This window comes from Lepus europaeus, chromosome 3 (genome assembly GCF_033115175.1).
Source record: "Lepus europaeus isolate LE1 chromosome 3, mLepTim1.pri, whole genome shotgun sequence".
Lineage (NCBI taxonomy): Eukaryota > Metazoa > Chordata > Mammalia > Lagomorpha > Leporidae > Lepus > Lepus europaeus.
Window position 1 is genome coordinate 130332243 of NC_084829.1, and position 18542 is coordinate 130350784.

Below are 18542 nucleotides of genomic sequence, written 5' to 3' on the forward strand. Positions count from 1 at the left end.
ACATGCATCGCACATTAACCCCATGATGAAGGCAGTGTTCATTGACACTGACCTACCATGTTATTTTAAACGTTTTTTAGAATTTATTTGAGAGAGACAGAGCAAGCAGGAACACTTCATCTACCAGGTCACTTTCTAAACATATGCAATGGCTGAGACTAGGCCAGGCTGAAGCTGAAATCAGTAACTCAATCCAGGCCTACCTTGTAAGTGGCTGGAACCCAATTACCTGAGCCATGTCCCCTGTTCCCCTGAGTGCACCAGCAGGAAGCTGAAGTCAGGAGCTGGAGTCAGGTATTGAACACATGTGCTCTAATACGGGAAGCAGGCATTTTAACTAGCATCTTAACCCTGTCTCCCGTCTTTGAACATGCCATCTTGTTCATCCAAACATTTGTGATGTATTCATCTCCAGCTCTCTTTATTCTATTTGTTTTCCTATGTATTTCCTATAGAATTTCTGTTCATTCTTAAAATAACTTGTCCTCTCTTCCAAGAATCGTTTTCTCAATGCCTGAGGTATACTGTGGATGTTCTTCCCTGATTCTGCTGAGGCATAGGCTTGGTCTATAATGTGGGAACAAGCAGTTCCCATGTACTAGTGGCTTAGCCCAATATAAGCATATTTCTTGCGCAAATGAAATCCACTGCTGGTCCTTGCCATTCTTCAGAGAAAACATGACACCAGAGAGGAGCCAGAGTCACTCTTTTTATAGCAGCCTCCTCTTCTGTGAGCTAGTGTTCTCCTACAAGACCCCATCCACTCCTTTGAGACAATAACAATCCATTTATGAGGATGAAGGCCCATGGCCTCTTCACCTTCCACAAGGCCATACTCTAACAGGTTCTACCACCTCAACACTACCATACTGGGGACCAGTGTTTCAGCATGTGTACATTAACGGGGCCAAATCACATCTAAACCACAGCAGCTATTTCTTCATTTCCTTCTTTCTTATCACCAAAATCCTCAATCTTTGTTTTTCACTAGCGACTTCTACATTTCAAGTTTCCATTTACTGCTCAGTCTATTATAATCTTCCTTTTCCCTCTTTACTGAAGCCACTCTGTTACAAATAAAAACTAGTTTAATCATGATCAAGTTTTTAAATTTCAGGAGCATTTCACATTGCAAGTCTTTCCCGCAGTCTTGACATTCTTAGTTCCTTTGTCTTTGACATTGTCACGGGTCTTATACCTCTTCCCCCTCTTACCATCCCCAGTCATCCTTTCCTTTCAGTTCTTCCCATACTCTCCACAGAGAACTTTCAGGAGCTTCATTTCTTGGCATTCCTGTCTCTCATATGCTTCCCTTTGGCTCTCCCATTCATTCCCAGGGCTTCAAAGTATCACCTCCCTGTGAGCATCTTCGAGTCACCAACTTCCTTCTGAGATCTGAGCTAGCATCCCAATTTCCTATAAAATTTTCACATGAATTTTTCCCCCACACCTCAAATTTAATGCATTCCAAGTTGGATTCTGGCATTTACCCACTCTCTTGCCTTGGCACCTTTGCAAAGTATCTTATATTGCATTTATTTGGGACATTGCATTGTCATTTGAAAAGTCCTTGGGACAGTAGCTATATAGTTTTGATTTCAATGCCTTCTCTTTGGATTTCTCTTTTTATTCTTGCATTATAATTCAGCAATCATTCATTTCTACAGCCACCAAGAGTCTGTTTGAGAATTATAATGTGTGTATTATATACTTCAAAGTAACTGTTCACATTAAAATGTAGCATCACATAATTAAGCACAGTGGGAATCACCACAGTTCAAACTGATAGAAAAAGGGGAAGCCTTATGTATTGGTTTTACAATAAACAGTTATGATTTTTCTCCTTTAGTTAAATTTCAGGGCCATCAAGCATGCACCACTGTGGACATTTAATTAGGGTTAGAGGTGCACAGCTGCCAAGATGGAGAAATCACTGCTTGCATTTCCCAACAGAACACAAAAGCTCGATAACAGCAGTCGCTTCCCTGGAACGTCACCAGCTAGGGCTCATCATCTGGGAGAAAGTGGGTTTTGCTTTAAATTTGGAACACCACCTCGTCATGCTTTTTCTTTCCCTCTGGAGTAGGAATAGAGTGATAAACACCTGCCAGGCATCTAGAGGTTTGCCAGAGTCCTCATACAAAGAAAGTGGGAATCAAGACAGCCCAGATTGCTTCTTCTGGCAGGAACACTGTTGCCTTGCCCCATATGATAGGTCTAGCTCTGTATACATGGAGACATAGCTGTAGCTACCTTAAAGAATTATTTCTCTTTAGTCAGGCAATGGGATGCATTATTTATACCATTATGTTTGTCTTTTTCATTGTTGATTATATTTGGGAATGAATTTTCTGTGATGCTAATGTATCAAATAGACCCAATCAGAAAGGTATTAACAATAAACAGTGTGGGCATGTCTACCTGTTATGGAAAGTGGAAACAGACATAGCTAAAAACCTTCCTAATACTGACCACAACATACCACCACTGACAGCACCAAACATTCATCCTGGTTGTCACCATTTGTTTTGGTTGGCCAGTATCTTCCCAACCTAGATTTCTTGGCTCCAAAACAAAGTTGGACACTTGCCTCTAATTTAGCTTTGGTCATAATTCCTCTTATTATTCTTTTGATTTTAAAACACTCTGGCAAGCTTTCCACTTGATTATGTTTGCTTTTAAGACTTAGATGTCAAGTATCTACCCCTGGAAACCCTTCCTCTACTTTTCTTCCCTACCCTGACATCATCTACTCACAAGTGATCCTTTATTATATGAAATCAGACATGAGTTTGTACCATTGTGTCTTGTCTCCCTACACTGTTCTTATTGGCACTCTGTGGAAGAAATCTGATCATGCCACTCTGCTACTTGAAATTCCTCAAAGGTTTTCAATTGTCTTCTAGATAGAAGGTAAGCTTCTTAGTGTGGAATTAAAGTGCATTTTCATGATCCAGTCTTCAGCTTTGTTCATCACCCCATGTTCAATTTATCCTCCTACAGAGTGGATCCATTGACAGATCCCCAAATAATCCCAATTCTTTTACACCTTTGAGTACATGCTGTGCCCTCTGCCTAGGGCAGACATCCTCTGCATCCCTAGCAAACTCTTTCCTCAAGATGCTGCTCCTCAGCAAGGTCTTTGCTGACTGAGGCCTTGTTTACATATGTGTATTCATACCAGCTCCACCTGCATTTGTGTGCATACACGCACACATACGGGATTGGCCTTGCTCTTTGTCTTTAAGTTGACTTCTACCACTAGGGGGAAAATCTTTTTGTCCAAACTTAGAAAGACAGTGGTCTTCAAGAGCTATGGCAAATAGAGGACAAAGAAATGCAGAAAATTATCCTATTACCAACACTCATTAAAATTTCTGTATATATGTTTACATTTTAGTTGAACATATAAGGAAGACTAGGAACTAACGTGGTGGCGGAGGAAGTATATGAGACTATGAGCTACTGTGGCTACCCTATAGTATTTTTGGTCTTGGCAGCCATAGGCTTAGAGGTTAACATTCTCAACAGCTTCTCTTGAAGCCTTGTATTCAAAAGAAGAGCCTGCAAAATAAACCTAGGACCATCAAAGTGATAAACTGTGGGAAATCCTCAGAGACAGAATCTTCTAATGAAAATGAAAATATAAATAGAAACCCTTCATGGGTGCAAAAGGAAGACAGGAAGGGTGAAAGTGCTAGCAAAAACAGAGTTTTGCTTATGAGAATCCAGACCCAACACTTGTGTTTCACGCAGGCTTATAATTCAAAATAATTACTTTTCAGCAAAGCCAGTAAGTTATAAAGAAGCTTGCATAAAAATTGAATCCAAGCAGGTGATACTCTCCGAAGCAAATGTGAAACTTCTCCAGAGAGGCATAATTTTAACCTTTGCTGTACAGCAACAATTTGTCATGTGTAAAAGTTACTAGGTAAAATGAAGAAAAGGATTAGAACTCCAAGAATTTCAGCATCAAAATACTCTGTCAGAGCCTATGAAATGGGTTTGCTCAAATAAACAAAGCCCAATAGGTGAAATCTGAATCATTAGAGAACAATAGTACACTATGAAAATATGGCACATTTGAAAAAGAGTAAACTGGAACTTCTGAAAATAAAATGTAGTAGAGGAATTACATAGGATGTAAGACGGAAGTAAATAAAGGATTAATGTGTAGAGCATTAGGTTGGATAACAGTTAGAATACAGTGCTGAGAGATAAAGAATTAGAAAACTTGTAGGAGAAATTAAGAGACACAGAAGTTAGAATGAGAAAACTAACCTGGTAAGAGTTGTAGACGGAGGTGGCTGAGAGATACAAGGAGAAATCATATTTGTTGTGCTAATGACTGAGAGTTTTCCAGAACTGAGGAAAGATGGGAATCTTAAGATTAAAGAAATATTATCAGCCATGAACAAGCTAAATAAAAATAAGTCATATCTAAAACTATACAGTTTTTTGGAAGGCTAAAGACAACCAGAAGATCTTGAAGTAATCAGAGAGAAGTAAAAGGGAACAAGAATTATACTGACAGGTACTTTCAAGGTTAAGAATAGAGGCTAAAAGATAGTGGTATTTTTTCTTTTTTTTTTTTTTCAAAGCACCAAGAGAAATTAACTGTTAATCTAGAGTAAACTACCCAAACTGTCATTTGGAAAAGAGTGTTAAAAATGAATTTTTAGACAAAATGTAGAGGATTTACCACATGGTAACTAAGAGTGTAGGCCTCAGACAAGAAAGGGGGCACAGGAACAGGGCAGAAAATCAGAGAATGTTCCAGGAAGGCTTGTCTTGCAACATGGTACTCAAAGGGGCCAGACCACTGGTCAACCAAGGAAAGCTGCACACAATGAGCAGGTCAGACTTTCACACATGTGGTGTAGGAAGATACCTAGTGCTTGAATGGGTCTTCCTGCTCCCCCTCTTGGAGGTCCTGGCCAGCAGTTTCTCAGGGAGGCAGTTTCTTTGGGAACTACACGTTTTCCTTTACTTATCACAGCAAATACCACTTTCTTTTGAGAAAGTCCCATTTGGGGTTGATCATTTGGTGACACCCCAAGTGGGCAGACCCCTGGTGTCTATTAATAAGATTCATGATGAATGAGAATGTTTTTAAGGAGGTAAGAAAAAACCCATGAAGAAGAATAAGGTTCAAGTAATGAGGATGAGCGAAGAAATTAGTAGACCATGTGGGTCAGTAAAAATAAATATTTCTGTGAAGAAAAATAGCATAATGTTTATTAATGTGAGTAATTAGAAAAAAATGTAATGAGATGCCAAACATCTACAATATTTAATAAGGAAGGTGGGTAATTATTGTCTAGGAGAAGATTAGAATTATTCATTTTAGTCAAGCATATATTTGTATGGTAATGATTTCAACACAGTCACTTAATAGAAATTGACCATATATTATTTATTTTTAAAGTCATTTGTTTATATTTTTATACTTAACACATTTTAACAAATATTGCATAATATTTAAGTAACTAAAGGATAAAAGAGAATAAAGATATCTTGATCAATTTTATAGAAAGCAGGAAAAGCTAAAAGCATTTTAAATAGAAAGCAATACAATGTAAGAGAGGGAGACAGAAGATAGATAAATCCAAATATTTCAGTAATCATAAAATATTAACAGACAAAATCCTCCATTTAAATAATGGAGGCAATAAATTGGGTTATGAACATTCAGTAACATTTTTTACATAAGGAAATGTAAAAAACATAGTGGCACAAAATAATTCAGTGTTATTATGCATGAGAAAAAAGTAAGTCAGGTAAATAGTCAAAGTAAACTGATGTAGCTGTGTTAATCTAAAATGCATTTTTAAGGAAAAAGCATTTTTAAAGAAGAAGGTGATTAATATACATTGATATAAGGTTTAATTCACAAAGAAGTAATAACATTTCAAATCATTTACATCCCAAACAACATACACGGGAAATATTTTACATAATTGAGAGGAAAAATGGAAGAGTCCACAGTTACACCAGAAGATAAATGCCCCTATTATATAGCAGTAGATCAAGAAAACATGCAAACATTCCTTATTTAAAGCTCTATTTGTAGTCCTCAAATGTGGAAACAACTGTCTCAAGTCGAAGAAATAGATAGCTAATCCCTGGCTCATTTATACATCAGGTTAGTACTCATGAGTTAAAAATGGACCAGGTATCAGGGGTTACGTGGATAATTATCGAAAACATGATGTTGAAAGAAAAAATGGAAGCTGCAAAATGGAGCATGCACTATGACTCCAAAGGGAGAGATGACTTGGATATGACTTATTGGGCTCGCAGAGCAGATTTGGAATGAAAGATGCAGTTGGCAGTTGTCTCCATCTGTCTTTTGAACCATGAAACTGCATGGTCATCGGAGAAAGTTATTAAACTAGAAAATCCAATATAGAACTTTATGTCAAGTTGAGAGAAAGAGAAGCAGATGAAATCCAGAAAAGCAGCTTCATTGGTGAAGGAGTTGGAGGGGAAGAGAGAGAGAGATGGAACGAGAGAGAGAGAGAGAGAGAGTGCCTTCATTGGGCTTTATCTTCTCTGCCTTCTGCTTTGAATGTTGCCATTTGAGGTCATCATGATGCTCAAAGCTACAGCAGCCACTTTGGAACCAAGAGGGAGCAAGAAGTTTGAGCATGAAAAACCAACATGCTAAGGTAGTAGATTAGGAAAATAAAAAGAACTCAAGATTATTGAGTCACTTGACTAATCTGAAGACTTCGTACCTCTAGAGTATTTTTACATGACATAAGCACCTATTTTATGATACCATTGCTAGTTGAAACCAGAAGCATCTTGTTCCATCCTATTGACATTTTTCAGATCTAAGAAAGTTGTATTGAATAAATATATTAAGGTATTCACTGGGTTTGCAAAGATCAGTAAGATAAATCCCAACCCTAAGAACTGAGTCTGGGATAGAGATGTTTATAATTAAAGTTGTAAGAAATTATAGGACCTTGAAAATGGTTTATCACAGGTGTGAGATAACAAAGGTAGTGCTCTAGAAACATTTGTTATAATAAAAATGAGCACCTTGGTTGCATATGTCTGTCTGTGTAATAGATTCTCTTTCATTTGAACCTTGTAACAAATCAATCAAGAAGGCATTGTCTGTGTTTTATAGATGAAGAAACTGAGGCAAGTGGAATTATTTAAATTTACTCAAGATCAAACAGGAATAAGATTGAAACCAGGCTGTTGAAGTCCAGAGGCCAGGCTGCTGCCTGCTATCTTTCATGCTACATTGCCCGTCCTGTGGCACCGGCCTCCTTTATCCTCCACATTTCATTGAACCAACAGAGGATAGCCTGGAGGGAAGAGCAATGGGAGTCAAGGAAACCAATTAGGATGGGAGAGAGACAGTGTAGGAAGGAAAAGGAAGAATCAGGATGGTGGGCATCTGTAAGAGAGGAATAGTCATCCTTAATGACAGCCCTGAAACATGAGATAGATTGACATGAAACATCAATATTCCTGCTTAGTTCCCATTACTTGAAAAAAATACTTAGAATTTATTGCTTTCTTTCCTTCATGTACTTCTCAACACACAATAATCTAGCTTATGAGTTAGCTTTTTTTTTTTTTTAAAAAAAATTACTGTCTTGATCCTGATCCACAAATGGAAGATTATTTGGATACATGAGATATCTATTGACATCTATGTAATCTTTCCTATTCTCTTGGATGTGTCTGTATTTTCTTTGAATTTTATTTTTCATTGACCTCTACACAAAACTAGATTTGTCCCAACAGAAATTCATTGTCTGCTTTAAAATCTCATTTTACCTTCATCCAGAATTATTTTTGGATGCCTCACTTTTTACCTTTGTACTGGGCTTTGTTTTTTTCTTCTGTCTTCTAAGTGAATTAGAATAATTAATATCATTTACTCTAATGATCTTTATGTTTTCTCTCCTATAAATATTTTGAACAATCCTTGCCCTTATGCTCCATCTTTATACCTCTGTACTTACAACTATCATATAGCATCTTCTACATATTCTCATTTCTATGAATATATCTAACTCAGTGTTAATACACTCCTTCGCCATTTTTCAAAGAACATGCTTACACACGTTGCTATAGGAACTCTCTAATTCTGAATAAACAATAGATTAGTTATCTTGATTATTTTTTCTACATCTTTGCTAATTTGCATATCATATTCCTTCCAGGAAGTGGCTAGGAGAAAGAATTTATCTACAGCTTTGAATTTGGTGTTCTCTTCTTCCTACGTGTATTTGAATTATCTGATAATTGGAATGTATTTATTTGAGAGGTAGTAAGAGGTAAGGAAAAGATTTTTAAATCATAGACTCAAAAGACCTAAGTAGGCTGTGGCAAATCCAAATCCACACATAAACAGAATGCATCTGCTGTAGCCAAACACGACACATGTGCTGGCAGATTCTGTGTTCTCGGATCTATGTTTTAACTCTGGCTTTATTACTTACTCACGGATTTGGTTAAATAATCCACCTTCTGTTGGCTTCCTTCCTTTTATCTATAAAGTTTAATAATACTTGTTTTACCTAAGGCATGGGGTTGTGTTGAGTCTTAAATAAAATAATGTTATATAACAGATCTCTAAGATTATATAAACACAAAATGTGTATTAGTCACAATTCTCCATAGAGACAGAACCAATAGGAGATATATATCAATAGAGAGATTCATTTGAAGGAATTGGCTCATGTGATTATGGGGATTGGCAAGTCTGAAATCTGTGGATCAGGCTGCCAGACTGGAAATTCAAGGAAGGACTGGGGTTGCAGTTTTGTGTCTCACTCCTGCAGGCTGGAAAGAGGCAGACTTGCTTCTTCTTTGAAAAACTCCTGTTTTTGCTGTGAAGGCCTTCAGCTGATTGTATGAAGCCCTTCTTCATTATGGTGGTTAACCTCCTTCCCTTAACGTCTACTGGTTTTTGTTTTTTTAAATATTAATCCCATATAAAAAGTATCTTCTCAGCAACATTTAGGCTAGCGTTTAACCAAACAACTGGGTATAACTGCCTGGCCAAGTTGGCAAATAAAACTAACCAGCACATTCAGCATCATAATTAATGCTTGAGCTCTTGAGGTAGGCTACCTGGATTTAATCCAAACTCCTCTGGGGAGCTTGGAGTCCTTGAGCGAGTGCTTCACTTTCTCCATGATTCAGTCTCCTGCTCTGTTTAACAATATCACAGAGTTGTATGAGATTAGATGATACATGCAGTATGCCCAGAATAAGGTAGCACAGAGTAAGGTGCTGTGAAATGCAGTTATCATTGAATATGTATGTTATTACTATTTTACAATATTAAAATGTAACAATACAAATGGAAAATAATTTTCTGTTTGTTAGTCCTGCTGTTTTCCTTCCCCTGGGCGTTTGAGTGCAAAGAGAGTAACCAATCAACTCTGGATTTACAGGAAAAGTCACAGTTTCAATATTCTGCCCCACTGTCCCTGTTTACACATTCTTTTTGTTAGAACTCTCATTCTAATGTTTGGTTCACAAAATATTCAGGCCAGGGGCTGACACTGTGGCACAGTGGGTTAAGCTATCACTTATGGTGCCTGCATCCCTTATTAAGTGCCTAGTTCAGGTCCCTGTTACTCTGCTTCTTATCCAACTTCCTGCTAGAGAATCTAGGAAGGTTGTAGATGATACAACTACTTGGATCCTCGTCTCCTTCCTCCTCTCCCTCTCCCTTCCTCTCCCTCCCTCCCTCTTTCCCTTTATCTTCACTTCTCTCTGTCATAAGGCCAATGATCCAACATGGGAAGCAGGATACACAGCAGACTCATAGAATGGCAGATGTCCTAAATAGCACTCTGGCCTCAGAATCAGCCCTTAAGGCATTCAGATCTGGCTGAAGAGCCCATGAGAGTATTTTAGGCGTGGAAAGCCAAGACACTCTGGCAAAACAAACAAACAAACAAAAGCAAACAAACAAACAAAAAAAACAAACCTAAATGAAAGATATCTGCGAGTGAGATCCCAGTGGAAAGAATGGGCCATCAAAGAAGGAGGTACCTTTCTCTGAAGGGAGGCAAGAACTTCCACTTTGACTATGGCCTTGTCGAAATAAAATCAAAGTCAGTAAGCTCAGGGGGATTCCATGGCCTTGGCAACTCATGACTAGAGCCTGGGGAGATTGCTGACACCTTAAACAAGAGTGTCAATTTGTTAAGTCAACAACAAGAGTCACTGTGCACTTACTCCCCATGTTGGATCTCTGTCCTTAATGTGTAGTTCAATGTGAATTAATGCTATGACTAGTGCTCAAACAGTGTTTTGCACTTTGTGTTCTGTGTGGGGTCAAGCTGATGAAATCTTTACTTAATATATACTAAATTGATCTTCTGTATATAAAGATAATTTAAAATTAATCTTGATGTGAATGGAATGGAGAGGGAGTGGGAGATGGGAGGGTTGTGGGTGGGAGGGAAGCCATGGGGAGGAATAAGCCATTGTAATCCATAAGCTGTACTTTGGAAATTTATATTTACTAAATAAATGTTAAAAATAAATTAAATAAATAAATAAGTAAATATTTTTAAAGAGTATGCTATAAATATTAAAGAGTATTGAGCTTTTTGAGAAGATAGTTAAGATTTATTACTCAGGCTCATGATTTATTCTGTAACTGGATAGAGAACTGGCAAATTAGCCATCTCTTAGCTAAAAAAAGTCTTGTTGCTTTGTAAGTGGTACTTTGGTGATAGATTCTTAATATAATGCAAAGTTATTCCTTAATTTTTTATGATAATGTCAAAGAGTTATAGATCATTCATTTCTCTATATCTGAATATTTCAATATTCTTTAAAACAATTTGTTTATTTGTGGTTTTATTTTCTAACAGTCATGTTGTTTTGTCATTTCAAACTGTTACTGGTTTTTCTGAGTTATTTGATTAGCTCTGAGTTTCCTTGCTTTAGATTAATCTACCTAATGGTTAATTTAGGGTGCTTCCTCCTCCTGGAATCAAATATACATTTAATAAGTTTCCTATTCCTTTAGTGAAATTGTATGTGGGCAGATATGGGGTTCTTAATGTGTCTACACCAAATATGTTTAGATAAAAAGTAATTCAACTTGGAAGATGAAAAATAGACATTAAAAAAGAATTTTAAAAGTTTATTTGGTGACTTTTATTATTAAAGTTAATACTTATCTGTTTTTGAGCCAAAATTTTATGTTTATTTTCAATTTTATCTATTTTCATTTTATTTGAAGGCTGAGAGAGAGAACTCATCTTCCATCCACTAACTCACTCTCCAAATGCATGTAGCAGCCAGGACTGGTCCAGGCCAAGGTCAGGAGCCCAGGACTCTATGGAGTTCTTCCATTTGGGTGGCAGAGTTCCAAATATTCAAGCCATCATCTGCTGCTTCCCAGGGTATGCATTAGCAGATAACTGGATGGGAAGCAGATGATCTGGGACTTCAACCAGGCACTTTGATACGTGGTAGAAGCCCCCTATGTGCCAACTTAAGCCACTGCACCAACCACCCACCCCACTGATAGAAAATTGTAACACAGATGAACTCAATCATGAATGTGAAGTCTGTTTTTGTTGTACTTCCAAAGACAAGGTGAAGAATTGAGCACCAAGGAAGATTCTCACAGGTTGGCATTAATCCCTCCAGGACCACTCTGACCCAGACTGTGGATCTTGGCTTTTCACCATTAACACCTTAGTTTCAACAGACCCCTAGCCGATTTGGTTTTCAAGGACCACTCTTAAGTATAAAACTCAGAAATGACTGCTGTGTGATTCAGAAGCTGATTTATTCATGGATATCAGAGGTTGTTTCTATCGAATTCATCTAGGGTGTTGCCTCTTCCTGGTGTCTGAGTCCCAGAGAACTTCAATTCATATTTAATGTTTTATTTAGAGACTCCACAGTTCAGATAAAGGGAACTAGATTGTTGCATCTGTGGTAGACGAACAATTTGATTTCATATTATGGACCAATTTTACTTGCTTGCAGTGCTGGGTAGAAAAGTTTTTTGAGATGACATTTTAGGTCAACAAAAGGAATTCTTCAATTAAAAGTATGTTTTGGGGCCGGTGCTGTGGTGCAGTGGGTTAAAGCCCCAGCCTGCAGCGCTGGCATCTCATATGTGTGCCAGTTTGAGTCCCGGCTGCTCCTCTTCCGATCCAGCTCTCTGCTATGACCTGGGAAAGCAGTAGAAGATGGCCCAGGTCCTTGGGCCCCTGCACCCGGAGGAAGCTCCTTGCTCCTGGCTTCAGATCAGCTCAGCTCTGGCCATTGTGGTCATTTGGGGAGTGAACCAGTAGAATGGAAGTCCTCTCTCTCTCTCTGGCTCTACCTCTCTCTTGAACTCTGTCTTTCAAATAAATAAAATAAATCTTAAAAAAAGACTGTGCCTTATATTTGCCCAAGATTGCTGATGTGAGCTGAGCATGCCAGGTATTTGCCATCTTTGATGTAACCTACTGAAAAATAGCTCACTAGTGTCCCTGGTCCACAATTTATTGCATCCTTCTGGATTCTAGTCATTTGACTACAGATGTCTTCTGGTCACATTGCCCCTCTTCCTCGGATAAAAATTGAAAGAATCTTATTACCCAGACAATTATTCTCTCCCACAGATAGCCAATTATTCTATTCCACAGATAACCACCTTTTAATGACCATAGTTTTCTGACATGTGTCAATCTTCTTAAGTAGGAGATAGTTCTCTTTAGTTATGTTATAATCAAGAATAATCTCAGAATTGTGATGCTTCTCTGATTTCCCCTGTTTTTAAAGATATATTCATTTATTTGAGTTAAAAAGAGAGAGAAAAATCCTCCATCTGTTGGTTCACTTCTCAAATGGCTGCAATGACTGAGACTGGGCTAGGCTGAAGCCAGGAGCCATGAGCTTTATCCAGGACCCCAACAGGGGTGTAGGGGCCTAAGCACTTAGGCCATCCTCCGCTGCTTCTCCAGGCACATTAGCAGGGAGCTGGATAGGAACCGGAGCAGCCGGGTCTTGAACTGATGCCCCTATGGGATGCATATGCTGCAGGCCTTGGCTTAAATGGCTGCACCACAGCACCAGCCCCCATAACAACATTTTAAAGAATCATCCCCTAATGATGTAGGAATAAAAACTATTATTAGCATGTTATTAATTCAGTGAGGATTGACTATTTTATTGTTGGAAGAGAGTTGACTATATCTTCACGCTGGAAAGTTGCTGCTGTGATCTACACTACAATATATTTCATAGTTTGTCATCTAAGTCCCCAGACTTTCCTAGCTGTGGGCCGACTTTTGATGTTCTGGAAGTCTTATGCTTGATCAGTCAGGAGAAATTTTCAGCCTGCCTGGCCTTCATGCAAGTGGAATTGTGGCAGTGGGAGCAAAGCTTGGTGAGGCTCAGGGTTGGCCAGAAGAGGGCGAACAACCTCTTGGGTTGCCTTGATTGAAGTGATTGTCCCCAGTGTGTGAAATCCACTGATTTCACTCCCAAGACATTTCTTTGGGAGTGGCAGTGGGAATTGAGGGATACGCGTTTCAGGAGCTGGTAAGCAAGAACCATTTCTTAATTTTAAAAACTGTAGTTTCACATTTTTAAAAATAACTACTTCCTTGAGAGAATGATTTTTTTTTTTTAATATCTTTTTAAATTTCAATTTGGACCACCCTGAGGAGGCCTTGCCGTGTATATACTAGACTACAAACGACTTTAAGCGTTTTGCACAATTCTGGAAATCACTTCAGAGAGCTTTGAACAAGACTTCCTCAGGGTATTTTAGACTAAGAAATTTTCGCCTGTGCAGTCACTTTGTATTTTTTTTTTTTAAAGAATTCTAATCAGTCCTCAGTTATTAATGTTTATCTTATTTGTGAAGCCTTTTAGATTCTTCAGAAAGGAGAATTAATTATTAGGAACCAAGGTAAAGTATTATTATTCCTTTTTATTCTTAGTTTGCACTTAGCTAAAGAAGATATTAATCATTAACATTCTAATGTGTTAATGTTCCTAATGTTTTATTCCTGTATTTACAATGATGTTTTTAATAATATAAATATTAGGGTGGTCTCAAAATTATATAACTCTGTACTTTTGGGTGGTTCACAAGTTTGCAGGTGATTGAGTGTCTTGAATGTCCCAAATATTCTCAAATCCTGCAATTTCAGGGTCAACTTTCCCTTCAACATCCAACAACCACAGTCTGGTCACACTTCTACAATATCTGTAGGTAGCAAAGTTGTTTCTTTATTTAATATTTTCAAGCCCCAGGAATGTTATCTTTTTATAAATCCTTCTACTTGTTACACATCAAAGTTTGAATCAGTTACAATGTTTTCAGCCAGCATAAAACTGAATTCAAGCTGGGCTTCACTAGTAACGTATATTGGACTCTCAAGCAGCCCCAGGAGTAAAGCCAGCTGCAGCGTTGGTGCTTTGATAAGAGTTATCTGGGGTTTTTTCAGACTCTGCACCACATCCACTGGCTTAGTGTCATCCCAAGTTTCTCCTGTGGTCCTAGGACGATGATCATTAATACTGGGACTACTGACTTCCATTTTCAAGTCTCAGGAGAAGGAGGTTGACTTTTTGTAGCTTTTGCTTTAAGAGTTAAAATTCAAAGAGGGAGTGATGATCACCTTGATTTGGTCAGGACACATTGTAGATATGTATTGAAATGTTATACTATATTCCATAAATATATACAATTATTAGTTTTTTTAAATACTAAAGACTTTCTTTTAGAAAAAAAAAAGAATTAAAATTTCTTTTTTCACAGGAAACCATAGCACACCTCTACTCATTTCTTACCAGTGTAAATGAGTTTGGGCCTTCCCACCAACAGTCTTCAGCAAGGAAATAGAATGATCATAATTGGCCCATAGTAACCCCAAATTATTTCAAATTATTTGTTCCTCTCTCCCATGCCTCCACTTCAGATAGCATAGAAAATGAATATTGAATGAATATTGGGAAGGCAGTCATTCTATAGTTTTCTGCTATGGGATTGATTTTTTTGTTTGTTTGTTTGTTTTGTTTTGTTTTTTTTCTGGTTGTCCCTTACTGTTATTCCTGCTTTTCTAGACTGCAGCCAACTCCTTGCCCTACTTGACCCCAGCCGCAGACATGACAGCAAGCTCAGTCTTCCCAAATGCAGGCATATCAGTGAAGACATCAGGGGGTTGCAACTTGGGGAATAAAACTTAACACTGAGTGTTGTTTAGTGCTATTCCTAAAGGTGATCGACTGAATGCCTTCCCTGGACACCCTACCAGACATGGCTCTCTTTGGTGTCTTTCCTGCCTCCATTCCAGGGACAACATGACTCCTTCTAGTGGGGTCCCCTTTACTTTGTCTTTTTTCCTTAGCATCAAAAGGTCACAAATCTGCTCTGTTTCAGATCATAGCTTGGGGGTTGGGGGAAAAATGGGTCCTCTCATATCATTTATAACCAATGACCTCCCAGTCAACCTCTCCAGCCTGATCTCTCTGTTGATGAAGTAGCCAATGCCTGTTTTAATAGTGCCCATATATCTATTTAGACACCTAATAGGCAACTCACAAGGCCAAACTTCACACAGCCAAGAAAGAACTCCTGATTTTAACTCTAAACTTTTCATCTCCTAGGCTTCTCCTTAAATAAAAAGAAATTTATTTATTTATAGAAATTCACCCAGTTAGTTAAACCAAAAACTTTGAAATTAAATTAGAATTTGTCAACTTTTCTTCAAAACCTGATACAATTCATCAATGAGTTCTGTTGACCTCATATGCAAAAATGCATCTGGAATCTGTCCACTTCTCTTTTTTACATTGCTAATGCCCCCATTTGGAATTACAGTCTCATTCACCTAGCTTGTTTCCTTTTTTTTTTTTTTTTTTTTTTTGACAGGCAGAGTGGACAGTGAGAGAGAGAGAGACAGAGAGAAAGGTCTTCCTTTGCCGTTGGTTCACCCTCCAATGGCCACCGCACCGCACTGATCCGATGGCAGGAGCCAGGTGCTTCTGGTCTCCCATGGGGTGCAGGGCCCAAGCACTTGGGCCATCCTCCACTGCACTCCCGGGCCACAGTAGAGAGCTGGCCTGGAAGAAGGGCAACCGGGACAGAATCCAGCGCCCCGACTGGGACTAGAACCTGGTGTGCCGGCGCTGCAGGCAGAAGATTAGCCTATTGAGCCACGGTGCCGGCCACCTAGCTTGTTTCTTAATAGTTCTCCTACTTTTCACTTTTAAACCTATATAATTTATTCGCTGAATAATAGCCTGGTAATCTTCTAAACAGATATATAAAATCATGGAACTTTCCCAAATACATTCTAGATTTTAATTCCTTAATATTTATATGGGTTGCAAATATATTCTCAAACTTTCCGGCTTTTTTTTTAATTTTTAAAATGTTTTGATTAATAATATTTAATATTAAAGCATTATAATTATTAGTCAATCTTTTTCTTTCAAGTTTGTTATTGTGGGAACAGAAATTGTTTTCAGTTTAATAAATTATGAACTGAGTGTCTAACAATATTTCTTCATATTTTACCCTGAAAATTTTATTGTTTTTCCTTTCAAATTTAAGTTTGTAAACCTCATGGGGTTGATTTTTGTGGTATGATATGAGCTCTATATTAATTTTCTTTTTTTCCCCATATGATTAAACAATTCTTTGAAAGTGACAAGGAGACTATGAAATAGTTTGCAGGCTTCCAGCACCAGTGGATAGAAAAATGTATAGAGGGCAAATCTGGAGGAGAGAGAGAACATCAACCATCATATGTGTTACATTTACACTAATCTCATAAAATGAGTCAGAGAAATTCAACTTTTCCCATTCTCTGGAAAAGAACATGAAACTATAGGTTCATTGACTATTTGGTAGAACCAGCTGATAAACCATCTGAGCCTGGTGTTTTCTTTCTGTAAACATTTTAAACCACTGATTAGAGTTATAACTATTCATTGATTTGCTCCTGAGGTTCTGTTTCTAGAACGTGAAAAAGGATATGAAGGAACTTGCTGCGGTTCTTACTGTCTACTCTATTTGTCTTCTAGACTTTTTGTAATTATTTAAATATTTCTCCTATTTCCTGTGCTTCTGAATATACTTTCATGGCATGTCCAGAATGGCTCTGGACTACTTTCTCTGGTATTTATGAATTCACAAAGATCAAACTGTATACAGATGTGCAAATTTGCATATACAATGAAAAAGGAAGGAAGCATTCACTAAATTTTTGAGAACATATATGATGTGAATGCAGCTGAGGGCAGGGCTGGCTTCATGGGCATGGTATCAGTGCAGGTGCACAGAGCTTTACATGTAGAAGGGCCCACTCTAGACCTAATATTTTGCTGTTGTCATCTTAAAATTCTTAATTTTTGAACAAGGGGCCCCAGCTTTTCATTTGTTCTGGGCCTTGAAAATTATATTGCTGGTCCTGGTAGAGTACAGGGGACTATATTTAGAGAATTTTTTTTCTTTTTCTGTAATTACTAGAAAGTGTTCATTAACTGTGAAAATAAATATCCATTAATAAGCCTGATTAAAATATTATTCAAAAATTCTTTAGAGAGGAATTAGAATACGGATTTAGGAAAACAGTTTCATAATTTAATAAAGAGGAAATGCTGAAATTGAGTAAATGATCCCGAGTTTATTTTTGTAGGATTTTACTACAGAATTAATTTAGGCTAACTTGCTGCTGATAATTTTGTCTGAAAGTTAAAATATGTTTTAAATAACTTCAGTCACAACATGGGTTGAGTTAATAATTTCTTTAATTATTCTTATCAATTTTTATATGAGTAGATAGATGAAGGCCTGAAACAGCCTATCATCTATCAAATTTGATGTAGTTTTTAAAACAAAAACACTTATGAAAAATTCAATTTTCACATTACCAATTATGACTGATGCTTTGAAAATATCCTTTTAAAAATTTATTTAAGGTCTACAAATTTCATGTGCTTCATAAATGCAGATTTAGGAATATAGACTTTCCAACCAGCCCTCCCTCCCACCGACACTCCTTTGGCCCCTTTCCTCTCATATTCCCTCTCTCAATTGCTACAATAATCTACTTTCAGTTTTTTTTATACTCATAAAATTTAACCTAAATTAAGTAATGAATTCAACAAATAGCATGAAGATAAAACTGTTTCTCAACAGTGGAGAAAAGGGTTGTAAGCAAGATCAAAGCTCCAAATGTCAATTTCACTCCTATACATTACATTTTTGGTACTCTATAAGTTACCACAGATCAGGGAAAACATATGGTATTTGCCCTTTTGGAATTGGCTTATTTCACTAAGTATAATTGTTTCCAGTTGCATCCATTTTGTTGCAAAAGATAGGATTACATTATTTTTTTGTGGCTGAGTGGCATCCCATAGTGTATACATACCATAATTTCTTTATCCAGTCATCAGTTGATGGACATTTGGGTTTATTCCACATCTTAGCTATTGTGAACTGATCTGTAATAAACATGGGGGTACAGAAAACTCTTTCAAATGCTGATTTCATTTTGTTTGGGTAAATTCCCAAG